We start from the raw sequence: 6,000 nt of genomic DNA, 5'->3' as shown, positions 1-6,000 counted from the left end.
CTCACTGAATCTGGTCATTTTGTCGTCTTATCATTTTTATTCTCATTTTAGGGGGTGGAGGTCCGAGGCGAGCCCTCTCTATTGTGTTCCATGTACGGTTTCAAAATTTATTCAAATAATGTGACTTTATTTTTTAAATTATGTTATTTTTTCCAATGGAATGCATTTACTCATTTCCATTTACCATTGCTGTATACTCGTGCTCTCTTCCATTTTCCAAGTTGACATGATACATTTTTTTTGCTATCACTAAGGCTATTGTAATGAATTTTTTTTGCGCTTTATCCAATTTGAGGCCTAATTCTCTACTTCTTATGTTACTTAAAAGAAATATCTCTGGATTTTTTGGTATGTTATTTTTTGTAATTTTATTTAGTATCTGATTTAGTTCTTCCCAAAACGTATTCAATTTCATACATGCCCAAGTTGCATGTAATGTTGTTCCCATTTCCTTCTAACAGCGAAAACATCTATCTTTTTTTTTGAAATTTATTTATAGTATCTCCATACATTCATTTCAAATTGACTTAGTATAATATTACATAATAGATACTAAATAATTTTCAAATTTTCACCCCCCCCCACCTCCCCTAACCCCTTAGGAAACCACCTTGTGGTGGTTAATTCCCAAAAACCCAAATGGCTGTGGTATAAACCACAAGTGGCATATGACTTTCGGGAGAGAAGTACCACTCCCTCCCCCCCCCACAGGCAGACAAAATACACGTATAAACTGAAAAATCATCATTTCTTATATCCATAAAACCCTGGTCCATCAATTTAACCAATCTTATTCATAAACTCTTTTTTTGAAAATCCAAACTTGATATTAAATTTTGCACCCTTTCCACCCTCCCAACACTGAGTTAAACACTGTTTACAATCAATAAAAGTTTTTTTTTCAAGTCTTCCTGAATTTCATCCACTGAATTAAAACACCTCTGAACATCCCAGTTCCATTCTTCTCAGTCTCAAGTTGAATTTGTAGCTTACTTTCAAAAAAAGTTTTTTTCAAATCTTTTAAAATTTTCTTGAACATAATTCCTTTGGTCTTGATCTTCTAAAGCATCAATGTTATTCAGAAGTTCTTTCTTCTGTGTTTCCCAATTTAATACCAAATTTTCCACTTTGTCAATCTTCTCAATGTTAAGTTGAAATTATTGTTTATTATCAAGAAAAACTTATTCAAAATTTTTAACTCTTCTTGGACATTGCTCCTTTGACTTTAATTTTATAAATTATCAATTTTGTTCATAGTTTCTTTCTACTGAATTTCCACATTTAATAATAAAGTTTCCGTTTTTTCCAATTTTCTCAATATTAAACTGATCTTGTTGTTTAGTTTAAAAAAAACCTTTTCAAAACTATTAAAATCTGTTTGCAATGTATGCATACTCACAGATAATAAATTCACTCTTCCAATATTCCATCCAAAAAAAAAATCACTGATAAACCTTATTGCAGGTCAAGGAGTTCCATATATATGTTTATCTTCAGAAAATATTTCAAATATTTCAAATCAACATTCGTCGCCATCTTTCAAAAAGGAGTCCGAAATCAACTTTAATAAGTTCTGTTCTTGAGAAAATTCCAGCACCAACTCCGGCTCTGTCTGGGCAAATAGGTCAAATTTCTTCCAAAGTCAAAGAATGTAATTTTGTTCTGTATTTATAGATAATAAATTCATTCTTCCGATATTCCATCCAAAAAAAATCACTAATAAACTTTAATGTTATCTGGATTTTTAAAACTCACGGGCAACCAATGCCAATTACTGCAATTTATCTTCATAAAACACTTCAAATCAATATTCATCACCATCTTTCAGAGGGGTGTCCAAGACCAGCTTATCCGACAGTCCAATTAATGAGCTCCGTTCTTAAGAAAATTCCAGCCTTGACTCCGTGGTTCTGTCTGGGCAAGTAGGCCGAGTTTCTTCCAAAGTCGGAGAGTGTAGTTTTGTTCTGTATTTGAACTCTATTTTCCTTAATCTTTGTTGCCATTTTAAACTAAAAACAATTGATAAACAAAACAAAGACTTTTAACAGAAAAGAAATATTCTTAAAATGGGTATTTATATAACTGGCTGGGGGAGGCCGGGAATGCACGTCCGCTCCCTACACCATCTTGCCACGCCCCCCCCCCCCCCCAAAAACATCTATCTGATAATGTTGATTCCAATTTTTTTAATTTTTGGGGCGTGACATATACCCTGTGTAACCAATTATATTGTATCATACGTAACCTTGTGTTTATTATATTCTTCATAGTTCCAGAATGTAACTTTTCCCATGTTTCATTTTTTATCTTTATGTTTAAATCCTTTTCCCACTTTTGTTTGGGTTTATAGCTTATTTCATCATTTTCCTTCTCTTGCAACTTAATGTACATGTTTGTTATAAATCTTTTAATTATCATTGTTTCTGTAATCACATATTCAAAGCTGCTTCCTTCAGGTAATCTCAATCTGTTTCCCAATTTATCCTTTAAATAAGCTTTCAGTTGATAATATGCAAACATTGTTCCATGAGTTATTCCATATTTGTACTTCAACTGTTCAAATGCTAATAAATTATTTCCCAAAAAACAATTTTCTATTCTTTTAATTCCTTTTTTCTCTCATTCTCTAAAGGAAAGGTTGTCTATTGTAAAAGGGATTAGCTGATTTTGTGTCAATAATTATTTTGGTATTTGGTAATTTGGTTTTTTCCTTTCTAAGTGAATCTTCTTCCATATATTGAGTAAATGATGCAATACTGGTGAGCTTTTATATTGCACCAGCTTTTCATCCCACTTATAAAGTATATGTTCCAGTACCTTTCCCCTATTTTATCTAGTTCTATCTTAGTCCAGTCTGGATTTTCTCTTGTCTGGTAAAAATCTGATAAATACCTTAATTGTGCGGCTCTATAATAATTTCTAAAATTTGGTAACTGCAAACCACCTTGATTATACCTCTCTGTTAATTTATCTAATGCTACCCTTGATTTCCTCCTTTTCCACAAGAATTTCCTTATTATTCTCTTTAGTCCCTTAACGAATTTTTCTGTTAAGGGAATTGGTAACGTTCGAAATAAGTTTTGTATCCTTGGGAACACGTTCATTTTAATGCAGTTCACCCTCCCTATCAACGTTAGCGTTAATTCTTTCCAATGTTCTAAGTCTTCCTGCAATTTCTTTATTAGTGGCTGATAATTTAATTTGTACAAGTGGCTTAAGTTATTTTCTAACCTGATCCCTAGGTATCAGATTGTTTGTGATTGCCATTTAAATGGTGATTCTTTTTTAAATTATGTATAGTCTGCGTTACTCATTGGCATCACTTCACTTTTATTTGCATTGATCTTGTACCCTGATATTTCGCCATATTCCTTCAATTTCTTATGTAATTCTTTTATTGATATTTCTGGTTCTGTTAATTATACTATGATGTCATCTGCAAATAAGGTGATTTTATACTCCTTCTCCTTTATTTTTATCCCTTTTATTTTATTTTCTATTATCAGTTCTGTCAAAGGTTCTATTGCTAAAGTGAACAATGAGGGGGATAGTGGACATCCCTGTCTAGTTGACCTACTTAATTTAAAATGACTCGATACATATCCAGTTACTGTTACCTCCGCTAGTGGTCCATTATACAATGCTTTAATCCAATTTATATATTTTTCTGGTAGATTGAACCTCTGTAATACTTCAAATAAATAATTCCATTCTACTCTGTTGAAGGCTTTTTCTGCGTCTAAAGCAACAGTCACTGTTGTTTCTTATTTCCTTGAATTGCATAAATTAGATTAATAAGTTTACAGACATTATCTGCTGTTCGTCTTTTCTTAATAAATCCAGTTTGATCTTGTTTTACTATTTTAGGTACACAATCAGCCAATCTGTTCGCTAATAATTTCACTATTATCTTATAGTCTGAGTTAAGTAGAGATATTGGTCTATATGATGCTGGTGTTAATGGATCCTTCCCCATCTTTGGTATTACTGTAATTATTGCTGTCTTACATGAATCATTCAGAGCCAGCTCTTCAGCGCTTGACGTCCTGCTTTGCGGAAACTTTGCGGAAACTGCCAAAATGTTTGGCCTGGAAGTCAGCCTGAAGAAAACTGAGGTCCTCCATCAGCCAGCTCCCCACCATGACTACCAGCCCCCCCACATCTTCATCGGGCACACAAAACTCAAAACGGTCAACCAGTTTACCTATCTCGGCTGCACCATTTCATCAGATGCAAGGATCGACAATGAGATAGACAACAGACTCGCCAAGGCAAATAGCGCCTTTGGAAGACTACACAAAAGAGTCTGGAAAAACAACCAACTGAAAAACCTCACAAAGATAAGCGTATACAGAGCCGTTGTCATACCCACACTCCTGTTCGGCTCCGAATCATGGGTCCTCTACCGGCACCACCTACGGCTCCTAGAACGCTTCCACCAGCGTTGTCTCCGCTCCATCCTCAACATCCATTGGAGCGCTTACATCCCTAACGTCGAAGTACTCGAGATGGCAGAGGTCGACAGCATCGAGTCCACGCTGCTGAAGATCCAGCTGCGCTGGATGGGTCACGTCTCCAGAATGGAGGACCATCGCCTTCCCAAGATCGTGTTATATGGCGAGCTCTCCACTGGCCACCGTGACAGAGGTGCACCAAAGAAAAGGTACAAGGACTGCCTAAAGAAATCTCTTGGTGCCTGCCACATTGACCACCGCCAGTGGGCTGATAACGCCTCAAACCGTGCATCTTGGCGCCTCACAGTTTGGCGGGCAGCAACCTCCTTTGAAGAAGACCACAGAACCCACCTCACTGACAAAAGGCAAAGGAGGAAAAACCCAACACCCAACCCCAACCAACCAATTTTCCCCTGCAACCGCTGCAATCGTGTCTGCCTGTCCCGCATCGGACTTGTCAGCCACAAACGAGCCTGCAGCTGATGTGGACTTTTTACCCCCTCCATAAATCTTCATCCGCGAAGCCAAGCCAAAGAAGACATGAATCTGGCAAGTTTTGTGTTTCTTCTACTTGGTTCATTACTTCCAGGAGAGGAGGAATTAATAACTCTTTAAATGTTTTATAGAATTCTATTAGGAATCCATCCCCTCCAGGTGTTTTATTGTTCAGCAGCTTTTTTAATATATCCTGTACTTCCTCTATTTCAAATAGTTTTATCAGTTTGTTTTGTTCCTCTTCTTGGAATTTTGGCAGTTCAATTTTAGCTAAAAACTCTTCTATTTTATCATTTTTCTCCTCGTTCTCAGTTTGGTATAATTGTTCATAAAATTCCTTAAAGTTTTCATTAATCTCTATTGGGTTATATGTAATTTGTTTGTCCCTTTTCCTTGATGCCAATATAGTTCTTTTAGCTTGTTCTGTTTTAAGTTGCCAGGCTAATATTTTATGTGTTTTTTCTCCTAGCTCATAATACTCTTGCTTTATTTTCATTGTTCTTCTCCACCTTGTACGTTTGTAATGTTTCGTATTTTATTTTTTTGTCCGCCAATTCTCTCCTTTTCATTATCTCATCCCTTTTTACTAGTTCCTTTTCTGTACTTACTATCTCCCTTTCCAACTGCTCTATTTCCCGATTCTAATCCTTTTTCATCTTAGTTACATAACTTATTATCTGCCCTCTAATGAAGGCTTTCATTGCATCCCATAATATAAACTTGTCTTTCACTGATCCTGTGTTTACTTCAGAAAAAGTTTTAATTTGCGTTCAATAAACTCTCTAAATTCCTGCCTTTTAAGTAGCATGGAGTTTAGCCTCCATCTGTATGTTCTCGGTGGGATGTCCTCCAGTTCTATTGCTAATAACAGGGGTGAATGAAAAGATAGTAATCTAGCTTTATACTCAGTGTTCCTGACTCTCCCTTGAATATGGGCCGACAACAAAAACATATCAATCCTCGAGCAAGTTTTGTGCCTACTCGAATAATATGAAAATTCCTTCTCTCTTGGGTGTTGCCTCCTCCATATGGCGAGCTCTCCACTGGCCAC

This window comes from Narcine bancroftii, chromosome 2, assembly GCF_036971445.1.
Source record: "Narcine bancroftii isolate sNarBan1 chromosome 2, sNarBan1.hap1, whole genome shotgun sequence".
NCBI lineage: Eukaryota > Metazoa > Chordata > Chondrichthyes > Torpediniformes > Narcinidae > Narcine > Narcine bancroftii.
This window is presented reverse-complemented; position numbering follows the sequence as displayed.